Source organism: Aquarana catesbeiana, linkage group LG02, assembly GCF_042186555.1.
Source record: "Aquarana catesbeiana isolate 2022-GZ linkage group LG02, ASM4218655v1, whole genome shotgun sequence".
NCBI lineage: Eukaryota > Metazoa > Chordata > Amphibia > Anura > Ranidae > Aquarana > Aquarana catesbeiana.
The window spans coordinates 151,344,001-151,368,890 of NC_133325.1; the positions used below are offsets into that span (position 1 = coordinate 151,344,001).

General features: G+C 43.8%; 1 long non-coding RNA gene across 1 annotated transcript; it reads right to left on the reverse strand.

The window, feature by feature from the left end:
- Positions 1-785: 785 nt before the first annotated feature.
- On the reverse strand, positions 786-11,408 carry LOC141129823 (uncharacterized). The gene is made up of 3 exons (XR_012241876.1): positions 11,203-11,408; positions 1,214-1,344; positions 786-1,124 (listed from the first exon to the last, which is right to left on the reverse strand). It is a non-coding gene; the product is annotated as an uncharacterized lncRNA (long non-coding RNA).
- Between the last annotated feature and the right edge of the window lie 13,482 nt (positions 11,409-24,890).

Sequence of the window (24,890 nt, forward strand, 5' to 3'; positions counted from 1 at the left end):
AGTGCCCGTGATGTCCGGTTACGATACCTGGAGTTCTTTGCGGGTAGGGGGCCCATCAATATGCCAGCAAATATGTGAAGCCTTTTTCAAATAAAAAAGCAAAAAAAGAAATTCTTTGTGGACATTTACTGCTTGTGTTTGTTTTAGCTGACCCTGACAGAAATGTGTTGAGTCCAGAAAATGGCGTGATTGTGTAACCTTATACAAAGCACTGTTGCGTGTTATTTACTAAAGGCAAAGACACTTTGCACTACAAGTGCACTTGCGACTGCACTGAAACTGCACTTGTAGTGCCAAGAGGATTTGCCCTTAGGAAATAACCCCCATTTTCACTGAAAACACCAATTACATCACCACCAAAGTGTTTTAGCGTTGACACAATAATCCACACATTCTTGATTAACACACTTTTTAATACCTGCACAATCACATGTGCATTTACCAAAGGTTTTTCAAACAAACCAACATGTTTGTTGTCTAACAATTTTTGGGGTAGCATTATCAAAAATAGAAATGTCCATTTAAGATAAAACAGGCATGTGTAAAACCAACAAGAAAGACACAAATCTTGAACTTACAAAGTTCACATTTGCTAGAATTTGAAGGCAATATCAGACATGAGTATTTAGGAACTGTGCTTGATATTGCGTTCAGATGGGGTGAAGTCACCCCAGGAAAAGCCAAATTTGGAAGATGCACACCAATTTACGAATGTCAACATGTGCAACCTGCCATCACAGGGGATCAAGGGACGTGTTTGGGGTGAGAAACCCCTTCCTCTCAGCTACTTTATTATTGAGGAAGGGGTTGCACCCCCAAAACGCGTCCATTGATCTCCCGTGATGGCAGATAGCACATGTTGACACACTGTGTGCATCATCCAAATTTGGCTTTGGGAAAAATCACAAAAACATTTTTCACATTGTAGCACACCAAAAAACAAAGGGATTTGGAGGTGCTTTAAACTCGCCCCAAAACATCAATGATGTTTATATTTTTTTGAATAACCTCATTCATGTTTTTCTTGAGGTTTTCCAATTGTAAATTACACCCCATGATCTCCCCGATCAGGATCTGGGCACTTTCGGATGTGAAAGGATCTGGATCCACAACATCACGATCACCTAAAAAGAGAGGAACCCCCAAAAAAATTAGGTATCAAAAATCTGCCGCCATCCATCTCTTACCTGAGCCTGTGGTCGCAGACACTCACCTGTTGTGGTAACTAGTTCCACCACGTCTTCTTCCTCCTGCTCAGCTTGTGTTGGGGGATTTCCCCTTCTTCCAGAGGGGGGTGGGCTCTGGTCTCCTCGGACGAGGGGTGTCTTCCGAGTCTTTTATCCCCTATGTAAAACAAAATGGTATAATTAGCACACAGATATTTGATGGCAGAACTAGAAACAGGAAACATTGCTTGGAAGTGGGGTACAATTGTCTATTTTAGCAGAGTTCCAAAATATAGCATTTTCAGTGTCCTTTGTCAAGCTTCAATACTTTACCTGTTTGGTACAAGCTTCACAGATGTAGCCCCCCCCCCCTATAGTATACACTGGAGCACCTGTGTGGGCCCCCTAATAAAAATGGTGTTCTTGTGTCCCACACTAGTGCTCCAGTGTCCAGATGTGAAAACAGCTGCTGAGTGTCCTCTCCTTACACAGAATCCGGAGCTGCAGCAGATGACGTTTATGTCCCCAGGCTGTGGTACTATGAGAGACTGCGATTTCTGTCAGACCACACTGAAGTCAGGGAATCCCTCTCCACTCTTCCTTCCACGCTTCCTTCCACCCCAGCTGAGGCTTCCGATGTCCAACCTGGGCCTTCCAGCCAGGAAGAAGTGGAGGAGCCCAGCTGGAGCCAGGTATAGCATTCTTTTACTGATTTCTGGTCAATAAAGAAATGATGTTTACTAGATGTTATGATTGATCACTAATTGGTGATTGAAAAAAAGTGTTTTAAATATTAATAGACAGTAGTGGACACCCAAAATTGTTAAAAGAAACAAAAATGCTGGGCTCAGAATGATAGTCATAGTTATATTTGTTAACATTCAATTTGCAACAGTCAGGAGGTTAAAATTGTGTGTGATTGATGAATAAAATACTAAAACTATGTCCCTTTTTCATACACAGGAAGACCTCAGCCAGGAGGAGGTTGTGGAATGTGGCAGTCAGGAGGAGGCGGGGATTAGTGGCAGCCAGGAGGAGGCGGGGCTAAGTGTCAGCCAAGAGAAGCCAGGGACAAGTCGCAGCCTGACAGAATCGCAGGTTCCTCCCCTCCGCCTTCCATATAAAAGAGCGAGGAAGATGACTCCTATGCAGGATTCAGCACTCAGGCTCATTCAGGAGGCTTCTGCGTCCCTCAGAGCCTTACCCACTCCTGAAGAGGCCTTTGCCTGCATGGCTGCCACCAAACTGCAGAGCATGCAGGAGAGTCAACGCCTCCTGTGTGAGCAACTGATTTATAAAGTCCTAACTAAGGGGGTGAGTGGGGAACTAACACCCAAGACCGACGTGATTGAGTTGGACCATCCTCCTCCTCCTGCTGCCACAACTCCACCACCACAGCCACCGCGTTGAAGGAAGAGTGGAAAGAAGACCTGAGAGTGATGACCCTGGGTTCAGTCTGGTCTGACAGAAGCTGCAGTCTCTCGTATGACCACAGCCTGGGGACACAGATGTCATTTGCTGCTTTCCGGATCTCTGGGACTTCTGGACCAGACTGCCCTCCCTTAGATATGGACTCCTCAGGTCACCAATTTTGCTTGAAAATTTTTGATGTCTGCCCTGGGGGTCCAAGGCTTCACCCATTTCTGCTGTTTCTCCAGCATTGCCTCCCTCTTTGTTTAGTTGTGAGCCCTTAATAAAAGTTTTATTTTGGGAAATTCTACTCTCCTGTGTGTGTTTTCATCCAAAAAGGACAGTTTGTTGGTGAGGATTCAGGTACATTTCTAACATAAAATGTGAAATTAACAAGGGACAACAACACCAAACAATCTCCTACAGATTAAATAGAACAACATATCAATGGTGTTGTGGTAACTTGACACAAAAAACACACACAAAAATTTTCGGGAGTACAAATAAAAATCCAAAAAAAAAAAAACACCCTTCCAAAAAATACAAACACAAAAAAAAAATTTTAATTAAAGCCAAAAAACAAACAAAAATTACAGCAAAATAATGTTGTCAGATGTGAGAAATCAAAATATATTGAGTGAATCACGATAAATAGTAACGAAATAAGTTTGTGAGAAGTGTGTGTGAATATGAGCAGCAAAACGACTTAATTCTTGTCACATTATAAACAAGAAGAGAGTGTGCTGTATTAAACCATTTTTAACATTGCAGCATGACGAAAGTGCTGTATCCATTGCGAACGCTAAGTTTACCAGACTGAGCTGTTCCGTGTCGGAATTTCTTCTGAGCATGCGTGGCATACACGGTCGGAATTGACGCGATCAGATTTTGTTGTCGGAAAATTTTATCTCCTGCTCTCAAACTTTGTGTGTCGGAAAATCCGATGGAAAATGTCCGATGGAGCCCACACACGGTCGGAATTTCCGACAACACGCTCCGATCGGACATTTTCCATCAGAAAATCCGACCCTGTGTACGGGGCATAAGAGCGCTATGCATCCATGTGGCTACTTTTCCAAGAAATTGTCACCTGCAGAGTGCAATTAAGAGATTGGTGACAGAGAGTTGTTGGTGATCATTTTAGCCTTGAAAGAATGGAGACATCTCCTTGAAGGTACCACTGTGCCGGTTCTCATTCTTTTCCAAAATTATTTATTTGTGTCAGAAAACCGGTTCACCGGGATGTGCATAACATGGTATATCTGTATTAACAACATTGACAGCAGTTATTCACATACAGTTATGTAAAACAAGGGAGTTGAGCAAAGTCAGCTGTTCAATCTTACAATAAACCTCATATGATATGTAACAGAGTATTAGTGTGAGTAACTTATATATTATGTTCAGAAATCATAGGTATGGGAGCTGTTTGTCCTTGGTCTCTATCTAGTTGTATACCTTGTTTTAGAATAAGGGTATTTCTAGAAATAATATTCCTTTCGTGAACGGTTCTCTGTCTTTTTTATATTATAGAAATATAGAAAAGGAGGAATATCAGCTGAGAGAAGTCAGAGTAGAAATAGGTGAGTGAGGTAGGAGGGAGGGGAGGGGGTGAGGGGAGGGAATCAGGGTGACAGCCCACAGAGATGGAGTTGGGCTGGCGTCAGTGGATCTCCGTCTCTAACCATCCGGTGTGAAACGGAGTCATTCGCCAAAAAGAGTTTTTCCCTCTTCCGAATATTTGAAAATGTTCCAGAGTTGCCAGGTTTTGGAGTATTTCTCTTGCCTGTTTAGGCTGGTGAGGATTAAATCCTCCATCTGGTTTATTTCTTCAACTTTTTGAAGCCAAAAGGCTATGGGTGGTGTTTGAGCGGATTTCCAGAATGCAGGAATACATGCTTTCGCTGCATCCAGAAGATGCCTTATAATTGATTTCTTATAGGATCGGGCGGGTATATCGGTGGCGTGCAAAAGGAAGTAAGTTGGGTCCTCAGGTATTACTCGGTCAGTGAATTTTTGGATTATTTGGCGTACTTCTCTCCAGAAGATCTGAATCCGAGAGCAGGACCAGAAAATATGGATGAGTGTACCCCTTTCTTCCTGGCATCTCCAGCAAACGTCTGTCGTGGAGGGGAAGATTGATTTAAGTATTGTAGGTGTTCTGTACCAATGTGTGAGAATTTTGTAATTCGTTTCCTGGATTTTGGAGCAAATAGAAGACTTGTGAGTGAAAATTAAAATTTGTTGTCTTTTATTGGTTGTGAAGGTGCAATTTAGTTCTTTTTCCCATCTGGTGATACTGTGGGCCTTGTGATCCCCCGATGGTGTAATCAGTAGTTTGTATGTAAGTGAGAGAATGTGTGGCAGGTCTCCTGTCTCTGAGCAAAGCACTTCCATGGTTGTGAGGGTTTGATCACTCTCCTGTGGTGGTGGGAGGGTATTTAAAAAGTGGTGTAGTTGTAAAGCTCTGAGAAAATCTAAGCGGAACTGTCCTTCTGGGTCAGTGAGTTCCGATAGTGTTTTCCACTTCCCCGAGGTGCTAAAGTGTGATGCTTGGTGCAAACCCTCTTCTCTCAGTTTCAGAAATTCCCTATCTTGTAGTCCTGGTTGGAACTGGGGATTGCCTAGTATGGGTCTGAGTGATGAGTTATGTGAAAAATGGGGGGTGGTATGTATCAATTGTGAGCAAACCCATGATGTGTTACCTATTAGCGGGTGGCGTGTGATTTCTGTTGGGAGGGAGGCGTGACACCACGGAGCCCTGTGTAAGGGGATCTCACTTTGTGCCTGCTCAAGTCTTGTCCATAATTTGGTGTTTGTGTGGCGGCACCAATCAATGAGTCTATTCAGATGGGTCGCTCTGTAATAAGTTTGAAGATCTGGCATCGCCAGGCCCCCATTGAGCTTAGGTAGTGTGAGGAATCTTCGGTGTAGACGCGGTTTCTTCCCCGCCCAAAGGAAATGAGTGAAGGCTGTTCTCACCTGGTTAAAATAGTCTACTGGAATGCGTATTGGTATGGCTTGCATGATGTATAAGAATTTAGGTAGGATCGACATTTTGAGAATGCTACATCGACCAAACCAGGAATGTAAACCGCTACCCCACTTGACCAGAAGTTGTTTAACCTTATCCAAAAGGGGCGGAAAGTTGAGCTTGTATAGCTGGGAGAGCTTCGGGGGTATTTGCGTGCCCAAGTACTTTAGGGCTGTAGATGTCCATTTAAAGTGGAAGCTGGATTGGAGGTGTGGGATTTGAGATTGGGGGATTCCTATACCCATCCCCTCGGACTTGTTGAAGTTAATTTTCAAATTGGCTAGTTGCCCATAAGTGTGGAATTCTTTCATAAGGCTCGGTAGCGAGATGATGGGTTTTGTGAGGGAAAACATCAAATCATCCGCATATGCGGAAACTTTGAACTGCTCCCTGCCGGTCTCTACCCCTGTGATGTCGGGATTAAGTCTGACGTGACATAAGAAGGGTTCCAGGGATATTGCGAAGAGCAAGGGTGACAATGGACAACCTTGGCGAGTTCCGTTCGTAATTGGGAAAGTCTTGGACATTACCCCATTAGCCCGGACTACCGCTGTTGGGTTCAGGTAGGCCGCAGTCACCCAGTTTAACATTTTGTCTCCCAGACCTATGTGTCTCAACGTTGCGAATATGAATTGCCAGCTAACCCGGTCGAAAGCCTTTTCGGCGTCTGTCCCTAGGAACACGCACGGGGTTTTAGTGCTGTTTGCTATATGCAACAAGTTAAGGACTTTGGTCGTGTTGTCCCTGGCTTCTCTCGTCGGGACAAAGCCTACCTGGTCTAAATGGATAAGCGAGGGGAGGTGTTGTTGGAGTCTTGTAGCAATGATTTTTGTGAAGAGTTTTAGGTCTGTATTCAGGAGGGAAATTGGGCGGTAAGAGCCGCATAGGCCCGGATCTTTACCTTCTTTCGGGATAACTGAAATCTGTGCCTGCAGTGTGGCTCTGTGGAACCCGCCCCCCCCCCCCCGCCCAGATCATTATAAAGTTTGATCATGTGACCTCCTAAAGAGGGTAGAAAAGTTTTATAGTAAGTGGTGGTGAGGCCATCTGGACCTGGGGCCTTCCCTGTTTTAGAACTTTTTAATGCAGTTTGGAGTTCCGGTAATGTAATGGGATCATCCAAAAGTGATTTGGCTTCCTCTGGGAGGGACGGCATGAGGGAGGTCGCAATGTATTCTGTTGTTGTATCTGAGGAGGGTTGTGTCTCAGTAAGGTTATATAGAGCCGAGTAGTAGGAGCAAAATTCCTGGGCAATCTGATGGGGTAGGGAAATTTTCTGGCCTGTAACAGACTTAATGTGTGGTATGTATGAGGCAAGTCTCTGTTCTCGGAGGGTCTGGGCCAGCAATTTTCCGCATTTGTTGCCTGATTCATATATTCTCCTTCGAGAAATCTGTCCGGTTCTCATTCTTACTGACCATAAGAATCTCATATTCTTGTGTGAGGCTAAGCGCCTCTCTCCCAGAAGGGCGCGATGGGCTCTTTTCTTGTTGAGTTTTAATTACATTGTTTCATTCTTAACCGGTACTAAGAATGTAAGGGCTGATGCCTTGTCACAACAATTTTCCTCCACTTGGAATCGGTTCCAGTTCCTGTGATTCCTCCTGATCGTATTCTGGCTACGGTTCGCACCAGTCTTACTTCTCCTTTAGGTGACAAAATTCTTGCTGCTCAGGTCCATTCTCCTCCTGAGAAACCTTGTGACCGCTGCTTTGTCCCAGAGAGTCTCGTATTGCCATGCTCCAGACTTACCATTCCCCCAAGGCAGCTGGCCACCCTGGGAAGAATCAACTCGTTTGGCCATTTGCCAACAATTCTGGTGGCATAGTCTATGGGCTGATGTAACTGCCTTCGTAGCTGCCTGTTCCATGTGTGCTCAGAGTAAGACTTCACGACACCTTCCAGTGGGCTTCCTACAACCCATACCCAATGGAGAGAGGCCCTGGACCCACGTGTCTATGGATTTCATTGTGGAGTTACCCAACTCCCAAGGCAACACTGTTATCCTTATGGTGGTTGACCGGTTTTCAAAGATGTGTCATTGTATTCCACTTAAGAAGTTGCCCACTTCTAAGGAACCAGCTTCCATTTTTGCTCGGGAGATCTTTCGCTTACATGGGCTACCCAAGGTGAGTGTCTCGGACAGGTGTAGTCAGTTTGTCTCCCGGTTCTGGCGAGCCTTTTGTGCACAGTTGGGAATTCAGCTTGCTTTCTCCTCTGCGTATCACCCGCAGTCTAATGGGGCTGCAGAACAAGTCAATCAGTCCTTGGAGCAATTCCTACATTGCTATATTTCTGACCATCAAAACAACTGATCAGACCTATTACCGTGGGCAGAGTTTGCTCATAACAGTGCCTTGAATTCTGCTTCCCGATTATCCCCGTTTATGGCGAATTATGGTTTCCAACCTTCCATGTTGCCTGACTCGTTTGTTCCGCAGAGTATTCCTGCTTTAAGGGAGCATCTCCGTGGTCTTCGTTCCACTTGCGCACAAGTTCAGGAGGCTTTGCAACATGCTAACGATAGGTACAGACTCCATGCTGACCGCAGACGCCTGCCTGCGCCTTCCTACAAGGTTGGGGACAGAGTCTGGCTGTCGTCTCGCAACCTACGACTTCATGTTCCTTCTTTGAAGTTCGCACCTCGGTTTATTGGGCCTTTCCGTATCCTTCGCAGGATTAACCCAGTGGCTTACGCCTTGGACCTTCCTCCTAGTATGCACATCTCAAATGTGTTTCATGTCTCCTTATTGAAACCTTTGGTCTGCAACCGCTTTACCACCTCGGTACCACGTCCTCACCCTATACAGGTTGAGAACCATGAAGAGTATGAAGTACAATCCATTGTTGACTCCCGTAGCTTCCGTTGGTGCATACAGTACCTGGTGCATTGGAAGGGGTACGGTCCGGAGGAACGCTCTTGGGTCTCATCCTCGGACATACATGCCCCCGTCCTCCTCCGTGATTTCCATAGACGTTTTCCCCTCAAGCCCGGGGGTCCTCCGAGAGGGAGGGGTCGTTGAGGAGGGGGTACTGTCAGGGCTGGGCTCAGCCCTTCCTTCTCTGAGCTGGCCGCTCAGTTGTCGGCTAATTGCCAGTTCCCAACTCTCTCCACAGTTACCCAGCTGTTGTTGATTCTGCTCAACTTCCTTGATTCCATGCCTGCTTTACGGCTTCTCCTTGACGGTTTAGCTTCAATTTGTAAGGACTACATATCCTATGGTACCTTGCTGCCTCTAAGCAGCAATTTCTGTACTGACCCCTCCTCCTGAAACTCCTCCTCTCAGCACCTCTGAAGTTCAGAAGGCAGGCTCTGTGAAATGTGTGCCACAGCAGTGCCTACTCACAGGGCATAGCAAATGCACGCCACAGAATTCAAGAAAGTAAATGTGTGGGGATCTTCACAAAGTACCTTTTCCAACTTCAAGATCATTCAAATTAATAGGAGTAGACTTGTAAGCAGTGGTCACATGATAGGGAAGTCTGCCCCATCCCTCGTTGGTAAAGACCCTTTTAAGGGGAATCTGGGTGGGAAGTGGTTAATCAGAAGCATGGGTATTTATGACGTAGTAGCATGTATATGTATGTATGTGGAAATCTGCTGGTCAATAGCTGCTTAGCATTGTGATTGGAGCATGTAGAATTGATGAGATTACTTAAGCAGAAGCAGAATATGTGTGTATTGAATTTCAAGCTTGATGAAGGACAGGATTCGGATCAAAAACATAGCTTCTATGGGAAATGCTATGATTTATGTCACTTGCTCTGCTGATTTTATAGATGTAAGATAAAGCTACTTTATGTTTTTTTTCAATACAAGACCCAAGTGTGGTGACTTTAAGTTATTGATGGATTGTAAACCTGAATGTTACAACAGTGTGAGTAGTACCCGTGGAGAATGACATAGACTATAAACACTGCCAACGCATGGGGGGGAATATAGAGTAAACAAATTCTGCAATTAGTTGAAACATGATGTTATATTAGCTAGACTCATCACTGTGGGCAGTTTGCTCTTGAACTAGAACCAGAAAGTAACAATCTGCCTTTTTACTCCAGATGATTATGGCTTGTGTACACAGATGTTTGTTTTTTGCTTCTGGGTGGATCGTGAAGACATTTATAAGGATTTGGAATGCAAAGTTTGAATTTTTGATGGGATATCATGGAACAGTGCCCTGTTGTATCTTCATCTCATCTTTTTCAATAGGGTTCAATAACACCAGATGTACCGACATGCATTAGTCAGTGCATATACATTGTAAAAGCAACATATTTCAATAGGTGCAGTTCACATCAGTGTATCGTGTTAAAAAAAAAGTAGAACTTGCTCTCCTTTTTTCAGCATATTGAAAGTGTATTCTAATGCACATAAATGCAAGAGTTAAACAGTTAGTTGAACTTTTCTTTACAAATAAAGAATCGCAATTTAAAACACAATACAGCATGCAAATAGATGTCAATACACACATTGCCATGTGAATGGACCATAACTGTTCTCTTCTCGTTGAACTGTGCAGTACAATGCCACAGGAACATCCCTGGGTTAGCCCAGGGATTTCCAACCTGCAGCCCAAGATGGCTATGAATGCGGCCCAACACAAAATCATAAACTTATTCAAAAAATTTGATTTTGTTTTGGAATATTTTGTAAAACCAGAATATCTGATGAGAATTCATTAAGAATTGTCACTACAACTATCAAACCAGATATTGATGCGTTAGTTTGTCAAAAACAGTGTCAAATATCGCACTGGTTGTATGTTGATTTCTTTTACTTTTTTTAATAAAAAATATTACAAAACTGAAGTTTTGTTACTCAGATAGGTACATTATTCTAATCAGTGATCATTAACTTGTGATCAGCTGACTTTCTCTGCTCTCAGCTATCCTTATTTTAAGTGTATTTAATTTGTGGCCCAAGACAATTTCTCTTCTTCCAATGTAGCCCAAGATAAAAAAGGTTGGACACCCCTGCCCATTAATAATGTACAATGTTAGTGATTTCATCACTAGATAATGTATTAATCACTTATAGTCCATAAACCCTGCCAATCAAGAGGGTTTTACACTTTGTTAAGGAGACAGTAAATTATCCTGTGAAGTACTGTATATCTTATGACGTAATTTTTTTTACATGCAATCTAAAAATTATTATCATAACTAAAATGTTTTTACCTGAAAGTTAGTCATCATCTATCGCCGCAGTGAAATGGAGAAAATAGGAACTGTTTGTATCTAATTCTACTCCAGATAATGATATACCCCACCGGGTGGTAAAAGAAGAATTGGATACACCTTCATTCCACTATATGCTTTCATTGATATTGGCACATGGACTTATTTCCATGTTGAACCTTATGGACTATTCAACTTACTGTTTGATTGTATATTGCTACATTTTCAGTATCTCATTTCTTACTATTGGTTACTGCAGCCAGGATTCTCCCCTAGCAACAAGCTATCATTGGTGTAAAATGGCGGGCAATCGGCCCATATGTTGAGCCTATTTAAGCCCACTGCTCACCAGCAGAATCTGCCCCTGCTCCCTGGACCGGACTGCAGTTCGACACTTTGTCTGATCTTGCTCACCTCTGCATGGAATATCGACTCCGCCGCTCAATAGAAAGAGCTGAAAGTGCTGGAGGAGAAGAATGGCTGCGCCACTGCCTCCAGGAAGACTCCAGCCCACCCACTGTTTCCGAGCCTGCTTATGAAAACCTAGCAAATATGGAGGACACCTACGCGCACATGAGCAGTCCACCCTGTCTGTCATCTGGGAAGAGAAGACCTAGGAAAGATTCCTCTCCTTCTCCTTGCAGCAGTAATAGCGACATCTTGTGCCCAGCAGACGGAACTACAGAGTCAATTTAGAACACAGCCACTGAGCATGCTAACCAGGCAGCTATTGTTGGGCAACAGGCTGCTCATTATGGTGAGAATGTTAAAAACTCTAATATTAATGAGTTAAATTGTCTAAATTGTCCAAAAAAGCATTTCAAGCCAACATCTGGCAATTTCTATCTCCACTCGGATAGCTGTCACCATCCGAAGTGGATCAAAAAACACCCCCAAAGGGCAATACACCAGGTTGAGGAGAAACTGTACCTTTAATACAGATTACAACATACAAGGAGCTTTATTTAAGAAAACATTTTTGGAAAAAGGTTGTAATGAGGTGGTTATTGTCAAAGCCCAAACAGAATGTCTGATTAGTTCTTTGTCCAAAAGAGATGATGACACTGTGCAGCCTTTTCAAAACGACTTGAAAATTATCATTATTATTTTCACTGTAAACTCAGGCAGATGGAAAAGATACCGTAATATTGAAACACTGGTCCATTCTGACTAAAGATCCCAAACTTAAACCGGTGATCTCATCCAGACCCCGTTTTGTATATAAAAAGGCCCCCAGCTTAAAAAAACATTATATCCCCAAGTAAGCTCAAGAAGGCCCCCAAGCCCATATCCCATCCCATGGCAACCTTCTGTAAACTGGAAGGGATGTTTTGGTGCAAAAGGAAACCATGTAAGATGTGTCCTTATGTACAACACCACCAAAAAAACATTCATAAACCTCAATGGTAAAGAGTATTCCATCTCTAGATTTTTCACATGCAGCACTGAATTTGTGACTTATGGACTCAGTCAATGCGGCCTTCTTTACGTGGACCGTACTAAACATACCATGAGAGCCAGGTTTTGGGACCATCGGAGATTGATCGAGGATGGCATGCGGACCATAGTGTCCCTAGACACTTCACTCTCCACCATGGTAAACATACCATGAGAGCCAGGTTTTGGGACCATCGGAGATTGATCGAGGATGGCATGCGGACCATAGTGTCCCTAGACACTTCACTCTCCACCATGGTAGGTCTACCAATGGACTCCCGGTCTGGGTTATAAAGCATATTCCCAGTGGCATCCCTTTTGCTGAGAGGTTCCAGAGACTTTGTGCAAAACCTTCTGTTTTTTACGCTCAATACCCTTGCACCCAGATGTATTGTTATTATTTATGGTGTGATAGCACCCCGAGCTGGCTGGCGGAAGTCACAATTAATTTCGATTATTGTATTATTTTATTCTTTATTTTTCATTTCTTTTTTAACTTTTACTTTATTTTTCACCATTCCCTTAATTTAACCTATTTCTATTCACGTACATTAATTTAGTGCTTTTAAACTTGAGCCTATCTTTACATTGCTAAAAACAGTCTCCTGTCGTTTTCCCTTGTCAGCCTTTTTAAACAAAAGTAATGGATTGTGCAGCTGTCAATTATATTTTACATTGTTTGCTGGCATAACGTTGACAAAGGGGCGGGTCCCTGAAACATGTTCGTCAGCCCACTGACTTTGGTCTGTTCCAACAGTCCAGAGGGAAGCCTCACACTCTGACAGAGGTCTGTACCCCTGAAGGTCTGGCATTCCATCTCCTGGCCCAGCGGCCCTACATCTCACACTGCTGTTGAATGGATCCCCCACTCACCCTGCTGTCCTAAGTCCCTGTGAGTCCCACTCCAGTTCTACTCAGCTCTCCTAGTTTGCACCATTGATCGATCAGGACATACTGACAGCTTCTTGATCCACAGCAGTGTGGCATACCGCCATCCAGCTCAGCAGTCCCTGGTATGTGTCTGCTGTCCACAGCCACTCTGACACACCCAGCTGAGTACACACACACTAACTTTCATAGGGAAGTAATCAACAACACCCTAGTGCTCTCATGCATTTTCAAAGAAATAAACATTAATAGATTTGATGTTATCAACAACAAGAGGATATGGCAGTGAATGGAAAAAGTGATTGTGCACTTAAGATATATATGTGTGTGTGTGTGTGTGTGTGTAGCGCTACCCCCACAGGAGCCACTAATATATTTGGGTCCTCTGTTCTTCACTCAGCCCTAAACGAAGACCCACTCCTGCTGATACCACCAAATAACCAAATTACCTTGGACAAGGAGTCTCCTGGCTGTCACACAAGAAAAATACACACACCGTGATAAAATAAATGACCATGTTGTATTGATAGCAATAAAGAAAAATTGTAAAGCAATTTAACAGTTCAACCACTTGCAGCCCACCATATAGCAAAATGATGGCAGCAAAGTGGTTGCAATATCCTGACTGGACGTCATATAACGTCATAGGATATCAAGCCACTGCACGCCCCCGGGGGCGCGCATCACAGTGATTGTTGTTGCGGTGTGTCAGTCTGACATACCACAACACCAATCTAGGTAAAGAGTCTCTGATGGAGACTGTTTACCACGTAATCAGCTGTGTCCAATCACGGCTGATCACAGTGTAAATAGGAAGAGCCGTTGATCAGCTTTTCCTTACTCGCGTCTGTCAGACGCGAGTAGAGGAGAGCCGATTGGCTGCTCCTCTGACAGGGTGAGTCTGTGCTGATTGATTATCAGCGCAGCCCCCCGAGGATGCCCACACTGGACCACCAGGGATGCCACCAGGACCACCAAGGATGTCCACCACTAGTCACCAATAGGTATGCCACCCATGGCCACCAGGGATAACAATCAGTGCCCACAATGTATGCCAATCAGTGCCCACAATGCCTGCCAATCAGTGCCCACAATGGATGCAAATCAATGCCCACAATGCCTGTCAATCAGTGATGCCCATCAGTACCATCCATTAGTGTACATCAGTGCCACCTATCAGTGCCCATCCATGCCACCTATCAGTGCTCATCTGTGCTGCCTATCAGTGCCCATCTGTGCCACCTATCAGTGCCCATCAGTGCCATCTTTCAGTGCCCATCAGTGCTGCCTATGTGTACCAATCAGTGCTGCATATGAGTGCCACCTATCAGTGCCGCCGATCAGTGCCCCATCAGTGCTGCATATTAGTGCCCATCATCAGTGCCCATCAGTGCCAACTCATCAGTGCCACCTCATCGGTGCCCAGCAGTACCGCCTTATGAGTGCCCGTCAGTGCAGCCCCATCAGTGAAGGAGTAAACTTACTTATTTACAAAGTTTTGTAACAGAAACAAAAAAAAAACTTTTTTTTTTCAAAATTTTCTGTCTTTTTTTTTATTTGTTTAGCAGAAATTAAAAATCCCAGAAGTGATCAAATACCACCAAAAGAAAGCTCTATTTGTGGGAACAAAATGATAAAAACTTAGTTTGGGTACAGTGTAGCATGACTGCGCAATTGTCATTCAAAGTACGACAGCGCTGAAAGCTGATCTGTCTGAGCAGGAAGTGCCCTGTACTGAAGTGGTTAAAGAGGTTACACAATAGCAAAGTGAATTAACAAAAGAACAATAGAGTATAGTCCTTTTTTTGTCAACAAAAAAGCTTTATTAAACAATTACAAACATACAAGTTCCAGAATTACCAGTGCTTCAAAAATAAAAACTGGTATGTAAGTTCACAATTAACATCATAGAGCAGAACAGTCATTTTAGCCAGAGTTTCCACCAGCCCATTAGGGCCCAAGGGTCCCAGAAATATGCTGCAGCATATATTTACATACAGATATACGAATCAAATTCACCCTCTGCTGCAGTTCACAAACAGTATATTATACAGTGCCTTGAAAAAGTATTCATACCCCTTGAAATTTTCCACATTTTGTCATTTTACAACCAAAAATGTAAAAAATATTTTATTGGGATTTTATGTGATAGACCAACCCATGGCATATAATTGTGAAGTGGAGGGAAAATAAATGATAAATGGTTTCCAAAATTTTTTACAAATAAATATGTGAAAAGTATGGCGTCAATACTTTGTAGAACCACCTTTCACTGGAATTACAGCTGTAAGTCTTTTTGGGGTATGTCTCTACCAGCTTTGCACATCTAGAGAGTGAAATTTTTGCCAATTCTTTGCAAAATAGCTCAAGCTGGATGGAGAGCATCTGTGAACAACATTTTTTAAGTCTTGCCACAGATTCTAAATTGGATTTAGGTCGGGACTTTGACTGGGCCATTCTAACACATGAATATGCTTTGATCTAAACCATTCCATTGTAGCTCTGGCTGTATGTTTAGGGTCGTTGTCCTGCTGGAAGGTGAACCTCTGCCCCAGTCTCAAGTCTTTAGCAGACTCTAACAGGTTTTCTTTTAAGATTGCCCTGTATTTGGCTCCAGCCACCTACCCATCAACTCTGACCAACTTCTCTGTCGCTTCTGAAGAAAAGCAGCCCCACAACATGGTGCTGCCACCATGTTTCACGGTGGGGATGGTGTGTTCAGGATGATGTGCAGTGTTAGTTTTCTGTCACACTTTGCATTTTGCTTTTAGGCCAAAAAGTTAAATTTTAGGCTCATCTGACCACGTGTTTGCTGTGTCCCTCACATGGTTTCTTGCAAACGGTACTTCTTATAGCTTTCTTTCAACAATGGCTTTCTTCTTGCCACTCTTCCATAAAGACCGGATTTGTGGAGTGCACGACTAATAGTTGTCCTGTGGACAGATTCGTCCACATGAGCTGTGGATCTCTGCAGCTCCTCAAGAGTTACCATGGGCCGCTTGGCTGCTTCTCTGATTAATGCTCTCCTTGCCCGGCCTGTCAGTTTAAGTGGAGGGCCATGTCTTGGTAGGTTTGCAGTTGTGCCATACTCTTTCCATTTTTGGATGATGGATTGAACATTGTTTTATGAGATGTTCAAAGCTTGGGATATTTTTTTATAACCTAACCCTGCTTTAAACTTCTCCACAACGTTATCCCTGACCTGTCTGGTGCATTCCATGGCCTTTATGATGTCGTTTATTCACTAAGGTTATTTAACAAACCTCTGAGGGCTTCACAGAACAGCTGTATTTATACTGAGATGAAATTACACACAGGTGGACTCTATTTAAAAAATGGGTGACTTCTGAAGGCAATTGGTTGCACTAAATTTTAGTTAGGGGTATCAGAGCAAAGGGTGATGGAAGGCGCGTGATCAGACGCTTATATCAAGACATGTATGGTTAAATCATGTACAAACATATAATCATATAAATATAGAATCATACAAATACTACATTGCATAAAAACAGGTAACAAAATAGGCACTGGGAAGTTAAAAATGAGGTATGCCCATGTTGAGGCAGGTATTAAAAAAAGGCTGACGCGTTTCGAGGGTAACCTCTTCATCAGAGCCAGGAGAACAGGAGCACAGTCTGTATGGGCCGGTAGGCCGACATGTGTACATGGGGAGGAGTGGCTATTAGGAGGGTATGTCCTGTGATGGATAATTGATTATTCCAAGTTCCATACTAGTCCACGTCCAGGTGTTCTATGAATGAAATAAGAATGTATAATAATTGTATTTTCCTTTGCGGTGGTATTTGGCTGTCAGATGTGCCTGTCTCCAGTGGGTATGTAGAAGCGGCTGCAGTCTGTAAAGGTCCTTCGGGGTGGAGAGCCGTATGATCCTGGAATTTGGAGGGGGGAGGAGGAGGGAGGAGGTGTCCTTGAGGTAGCTGTAGCCGTGGATGCCTGAACAAGATGCGTCTTGATGCCTGGGATAGGCCTGCCTCAACATGGGCATGGGATAAATACCTGCCTCAACATGGGCATACCTCCTTTTTAACTTCCCAGTGAATATTTTGTTACCTGTTTTTATGCAACGTAATATTTGTATGATTCTATATTTATATGATTATATGTTTTCACATGATTAAACCATACATGTCATGATGTAAGCGTCTGATCATGCGCCTTCCATCCACCTCCTACCAAACAGTCCTTTCCAGACCACCCCTGGTCAGTTAAGGCAGCAGGACATGCTCCATCATCTCCTCCAGTCCTTCTACTTTCTACAATACTACCCTTTCCTTACAGCAAACGGCCTCATAAGCGCAGGAGTATTTTTCACCATACCTTGTCTACACTTTGTATCAGAGTAAAGGGGGCTGAATACAAATGCACACCACACTCTTCACATATTAATTTGTAAAAAAAATTGAAAACCATTTATCATTTTCCTTCCACTTCACAATTATGTGCCACTTTGTGTTGGTCTATCACATAAAATCCCAATAAAATACATTTATGTTTTTGGTTGTAACATGACAAAATGTGGAAAATTTCAAGGGGTGTGAATACTTTTTCAAGGCACTGTAAATACAGAAAAAGTGGGTGTCAGCCTAGCAATCTATCCATGATCAATTCTACTGGAGCCAGCAAAACTTTAGGTGCTTCAAACATTGGCCTTGAAACTGCTTCCCTAGTAAACTTGTCCGTTAGGGATGGACCGAACACCCTCCGGTTCGGTTCATACTAGAACATGCGAACAGGCAAAAAATTTGTGCGAACCCTATTAAAGTCTATGGGACACGAACATGAAAAATCAAAAGTGCTCATTTTAAATCCTTATATGCCAGTTATTGCCCTAAAAAGTGTATGGGGACCAAGATACTGCCCCAGGGGACATGTATCAATGCAAAAAAAAGTTTTTAAAACAACGTTTTTTTCAGGAGCAGTGATTTTAATAATACTTAAGTGAAGCAATAAAAATGAAATTGTCCTTTAAATATCATGCCTGGAGGGTCCCCTTAGTTTGCCTGTAAAGTGGTGCATCTGTGTGATGTGTATTACAGTGCCACAGCAAAATTACATTTCTAAAGGAAAAAAATGTAATTTAAAATTGTTTGCAGCTGTAATGTATTGCTCACTTGCTTGCTCGGATAAGGGTCTGGTATGGATTTTGGGGGGGACCCCCACGCTGTTTTTTTTTTTAAAAATTGGCGCGGAGTTCCCCTTAAAATCTATACCAGACCTAAAGGGCCCAATATGGAATTTGGGGGGACCCCATACCGTTTTTTTTCCTATTAATTCTGTCATAGGGTTCCCCTTAACCACTTCAATACACTATATTAAATACTCTGCACTGCACTATATATACTACACTGACTGCACTTTATACTCTGAACTACAGTATATATACTATACGGACTGCACTATATACTCTGTAGAAAAATTGGGCCTTAGGTGTTGCTGGTGCCAGAACACTGTGACCTGTCATAGTTACTCTTGTTGGGCGCAGTCTTCAAGGGATCCAAGATCCCTAGCAAATTCAATCAGTTACATCAGCATCAGGGGATTGATAGCTGCTGATCCAGGACTGATTCATTTTTGTGGACAGGCACACTCTTTGATCTGTTACAAACCCTCCAGCAGCACTGAATGTCCATTCAGAAAGCACACTGTATGCAGGACAGAGCAGCAGCTCAATTGCATATTGAGCAAGTAATGGCCAGTGGTCCATCCTAGAAACCAAGTGGATGTTCTGTTGGAAAGGTCTCCAAGTCTGCTCTTGCCCCTAGATATTCCTGCACCATATAATGTAGATGCTGGCGATGGTTGCTTGAACCTTGGCGCTGAGGACTGAAAAATTGTTTAAGGCCATCGGTCAGCCAGCCACCTTCTCCCCCGCTCTTCCTCTGACCGAACGAAGCCTCAGAAACATGCTGTCCAGCAAGAGGAAATGGTAACCTCCCAGGGTCTGGAAAGGCATTACACAAACTTTTCTTCAACACCTTCTGAAGATGTTTCATCCTCCGTTCCCTCGGCGAAGGCAGGATGAGTTTTGTAACTTTACCCTTGTAACGTGGATCAAGACGGGTTGCCAGCCAGTAATGATCACTCTCCTTGAAACCATGAATCCTAGGGTCCTTTTGCAGGCTTTGCAGAATCAGGGAGCCCATGCAGTGTAAGTTTGCAGTGGCATGATATTCTGAGTCCTCTGGGTCACTGAGGATGACATTGTCAAGAACTACCTCCTCCCAGCCACGTACAACTCCTTGGATTTCTGGGGACTGAAAACCATCCCTTGAAGACTGCTGCGTGTTATCCTCTACATCAGTGCTGACACAATCCTCCTCCTCTTCTTCCTGCGTGTTGGGCGGAATGCTATCTGCATAAAGGGGGCTTTGAGAGGAAAGGAAGTCCTCCTCTTCCTCCCGCTGTTCCACCTCAAGTACCCTGTGTCCATAATTCCATGAAGTGTGTGCTCCAGCAGGAAGACTAAAGGGACAGTGTCACTGATGCATGCATTGTTACTGCTCACCCTTCTTGTGGCCTCCTCAAATGGTGACAAGTGCATGCATCCTTGATCAGTAGCCACTGGCGTGGTGAAAAGAAGCCAAGCTCCCCTGAGCCTGTCCTGGTGCCATACTCACACGGGTACTCATTATTGGCCCTCTACTGTGTGTGCAGCTGCTGCAGCATTGCCATTGTTGATTTCCACCTGATGGGCATGTCACAAATGAGACGGTTGGTGGGCAGGATAAATTCCTGTTGGATGTCAGCCAGCCGAGCACTGGCATTGTATGACCGCCGGAAATGACCACAGACTTTTCTGGCCTGCCTCAGAATATTTGGTAAGCCTGGGTACCTGGTCAAGAAATGTGGCACCACCAAATTCAGGACGTGTGCCAAGCATGGGACATGTGTCAAGTGTCCCTGTTGGAGGGCAGGGAGAAGGTTGGTGCCATTGTCGCATACAACCATTCCTGGCTCAAGCTGCCTTAGCGTCAACCACCTCTGAACCTGCCCCCACAGAACAGACAGAATCTCTGGCCCAGTGTGGCTCCTGTCCCTTAGACAGACCAACTGAAGCACTGTATGACATCTGCTGATATCAACTGGCAGAGTACTGCTCGCAGATTGGCTGCAAGTACCTGTGACACCCATTGCTATACCTTCATTCCTCTCAGTGCAGGCTTTTGAGAGGCCTGGAGGTATAGTAGGGGTTGAGATCACAGATAAGGAGCAAGGAGAAGTCCGCCTTGCTTTATGATGTGGGTCTTTCAGGTACTGCTGCCAACGGACTACATGGGAGGTCGTCATATGTCTTATCAAGCATGTGGTGCCCAAGCGGCTGCTGTTCTGGACGTACTTGATCCACTTCAGACATAGATTGCAAACAGCAATGATGTGGTCGACTGCACAAGTGTTGAAAAAAGCCCACTGAACTTTTGGAAGTCAGCGGGCAGTCAGCAGCACCCTGCACCTGTGGAGCTCTGCGGTGTGATGCAAAAGGGGTCTGCCCTTAATCTGGCCACTGGGGGACATCCTGCCTCATTGGAGTTGTGCTTCTTCCTCCTCACTTTCCTCCTCTCTTCTCACAGGCACCCAAGTACAGTCAGTGACTTCATCATCCCCTCCCTCCTCGTCACTGGAGCAAACTTGGCAGTATTCTGCAACTGGGGGAACATGACTACTAGTTTCTTGTCCTTCTGTGGCACCCCCTCTCTCTAGCCTCATGTTACTCCCTACCTCAACCTGTGAACCAACATTGGAGCCTTCAAATTGCTGCACACCCTCCATCAGCATGTAACCGACACTATGGGCGAAAAATTCTGGTGACGTCTCTGTGTATTATGGTGGGGCTATGGTGGGGCTACGGAAGGAGTAACTGTGGGCAAGGAGTCGTGGAATAGGCCACTTTGGCAGCTGCATTGGAAGGCAAACAAGTATGAGCCTGGGTGACAGAGGATGAGGAGAATGGGGACGGCTTAGTTATCCACTCCACCAACTCTTCTGCATGTTGTGGCTCAATAACACGGCCAGCAGCAGAAAAAAAGGACAAGTGTGACCTGCCTGAAGAGGATGCACTATGTCCACCACCACTACTTTTCACTGTAAACACAGAGGCTGCTTGCCCTCTTTTAGTGGCCTGTGAGCATCTTCCTATCCTTGGTGGCCTTCCAGACATGATGGGGATTTTTTTTTTTAATGCTGACTGTGTATATATATATTAATACACTGCCTGAAATGTATTATATACTTTTTCACCACCAAATGCAGTGTCTATATAGTCTACACTGAATGCAGTGTGTATGTATATATATATATATATATATATATATATATATATTTTAGAGGGTCAGCCTAGGGCAGGGTTAAGAAGGGGTTAATCGAAGAGGGCAGGTACTTCCCCTTCAGACCTGTTTATTGTCAGCTGGGCTGAAAGTGTCAGAGGAGAGCTGTTTGAGTAAGAGAGAGAGACACAGCAGCATGCTGTGTGAAAAGTTCCCTTGCTGGATTGTGTACTTGCTGGATGAGCTTAACCACATAAAAGTCTGTAGCTCTGATTAGAACCATGAACTATTGCCTGTAAGCCTGTATGCTGCGGAACTGTGAGCTTTACCTGTGTGCAGCAACTGTGTGACAAGACAGCCCGTCGTGTCTTCTGTTTGTTTTTGCCAGTTTGCTGAATAAAGCCATTTTTTATTTTCACTGGATTGTCTCTGAGGTGGCTGTTCACCCCTCTGATCCCCTACTATATATATATATACATATATATATATATATATATATATATATATATATATATTTACCGCCTGAAGTGTATTATATACTGTACACCGCCGAATGCACTGTATATATAGTCTACACTGAATGCATATATATATATATATATATATATATATATATATATACTAGACTGTATATATATATATATATATATATATATATATATATATATATATATATTAATACATTGCCTGCTAGTCTACATGAACGACATGAACATCAGGCAAATCCCTAGTGTTCATCACAACATCATCTAAAACTCACAGTTTGCAGTGCTCATATACCCTTTAAAGTGTGGGCAACTGTCCTGCAGGACTACTATTATTATTATACAGGATTTATATAGCGCCGGCAGTTTACAAAGCACTTTACAACATAAGGGCAGACAGTACAATTACAATATCGTTTAATACAGGAGGCACCAGAAAACCCTGCTCATTAGAGCTTACAATCTAAGAGGGAGGGTCAAGAGATACAAAAGGTAATAACTGTGGGGGATGGGCTGATGGAGAAAATAAACGTATAGTTGTTAGGTGCAGGACAGATAGGCCTCTCTGAAGAGATACATTTTCAGGGATCGTCTGAAAGTAGGACAGCCTTTCTCAACTGGTGTGCCGTGGCACACTAGGGTGCCACCAGAGGTCCTCTGGTGTGCCACAGAATCAGAGGAGAGAAGGGCTGTTAGATGAGCCCAATCTGCCGATCTTCTGGATATATCCCCTGGAGGATATAATGAGCTTGGTTTTGGATGTATTAAGTTTCAGGATGTAAATTATATTCCTCTGGCTGGTAGATCACTCCCCAAGTGAGATGTGTATAGATAATAAGGAATTGGACTGGCTAGTTCACTTTTAGGCCATGAAAGTTCATGTGCGTATAAAGGCAGATGTCCCAATACTTTTAACAATAATATCTATATCTATATATACAGTATATATATATATATATATATATATATATATATATATATATTATATATATATATACAAACACACACACAGCCCTCAAAATTTCTACTTGCCTGCTCCCATTTTGCAAGTGGAAATAAGCTGAGGGCGAGTGGCGATGGGGTGCTGGGAGCAGATGAGCGCTCAGCTCTCCAGCTGCCTGAATGACAAGAGTAATGCTGCCATCCCTCCTGTCATTCCGAACAGCACACAGTGCAAGCTGCCATGGCTGCTGGAAGAAGGATTTTGCTCCCCCCTCCCTCCAAATTCGGGACTGGATCTCCACCTACTTCCTGGCTCTGGTTTAGGCTGCTTGCTGTGTGAGTGGGATGGGGATGTGGTCAGGTTCTGAGATGCAGCCTGCCTGCTCGCCCGCACACCTGCCTAAACTGCCCCCCCCTATTTGGCATCAATGCTGGAAGGTATTATGGTTTTTAAGAGCGGAATTAGGGGCGAGTAACTCTTAAAACCTGGCTAGTAGCTCAGGACTTGAAATTTTGAGCCCTGTAATATATATATATATATATATATATATATATATATATATATATATATATATATATATATACAGTATCTCGCAAAAGTGAGTACACCCCTCACATTTTTTCATGTGAAAACACTGAAGAAATTACACTTTGCTACAATGTAAAGTAGTGAGTGTACAGCTTGCATAACAGTGTAAATTTGCTGTCCCCTCAAAATAACTCAACACACAGCCATTAATGCCTAAACCGCTGGCAACAAAAGTGAGTACACCCCTAAGTGAAAATTTCCAAATTGAGCCCAAAGTGTCAATATTTTGTGTGGCCACCATTATTTCCCAGCACTGCCTTAACCCTCTTTGAGCATGGAGTTCACCAAAGCTTCACAGGTTGCCACTGGAGTCCTCTTCCACATCTCCATGACGATATCACGGAGCATGTGGATGTTAGAGACTTTGCGCTCCTCCACCTTCTGTTTGAGGATGCCCCACAGATGCTCAATAGGGTTTAGGTCTAGAGACATACTTGGCCAGTCCATCACCTTTACCCTCAGCTTCTTTAGCAAGGCAGTGGTCATCTTGGAGGTGTGTTTGGGGTCGTTATCATGTTGGAATACTGCCCTGCGGCCCAGTCTCTGAAGGAAGGGGATCATGCTCTGCTTCAGTATGTCACAGTACATGTTGGCATTCATGGTTCCCTCAATGAACTGTAGCTCCCCGGTGCCAGCAGCACTCATGCAGCCCCAGACCATGACACCCCCACTACCATGCTTGAAAGTAGGCAAGACACACTTATGTTTGTACTCCTCACCTGGTTGTTGCCATACACGCTTGACACCATCTGAACCAAATATGTTTATCTTGGTCTCATCAGACCAAAGGACATGGTTCCAGTAATCCATGTCCTTAGTCTGCTTGTCTTAAGAAAACTGTTTGCGGGCTTTCTTGTGCATCATCTTTAGAAGAGGCTTCCTTCTGGGACGACAGCCATGCAGACCAATTTGATGCAGTGTGCAGCGTATGATCTGAGCACTGACAGGCTGACCTTCCACCCCTTCAACCTCTGCAGCAATGCTGGCAGCACTCATACGTCTATTTCCCAAAGACAACCTCTGAATATGAAGCTGAGAATGTGCATTCAACTTCTTTGGTCGACCTTGGTGAGGCCTGTTCTGAGTGGAACCTGTCCTGTTAAACCCCTGTATGGTCTTGGCCACCGTGCTGCAGCTCAGTTTCAGGGTCTTGGCAATCTTCTTATAGCCTAGGCCATCTTTATGTAGAGCAACAATTCTTTTTTTTAGATCCTCAGAGAGTTCTTTCCCATGAGGTGTCATGTTGAACTTTCAGTAACCAGTATGAGAGAGTGAGAGCGATAACACCAAATTTAACACACCTGCTCCCCATTCACACCTGAGACCTTGTAACACTAACGAGTCACATGACACCGGGGAGGGAAAATGGCTAATTGGGCCCAATTTGGACATTTTCACTTAGGGGTGTACTCACTTTTGTTGCAAGCAGTTTAAACATTAATGGCTGTGTGTTGAGTTATTTTGAGTGGACATCAAATC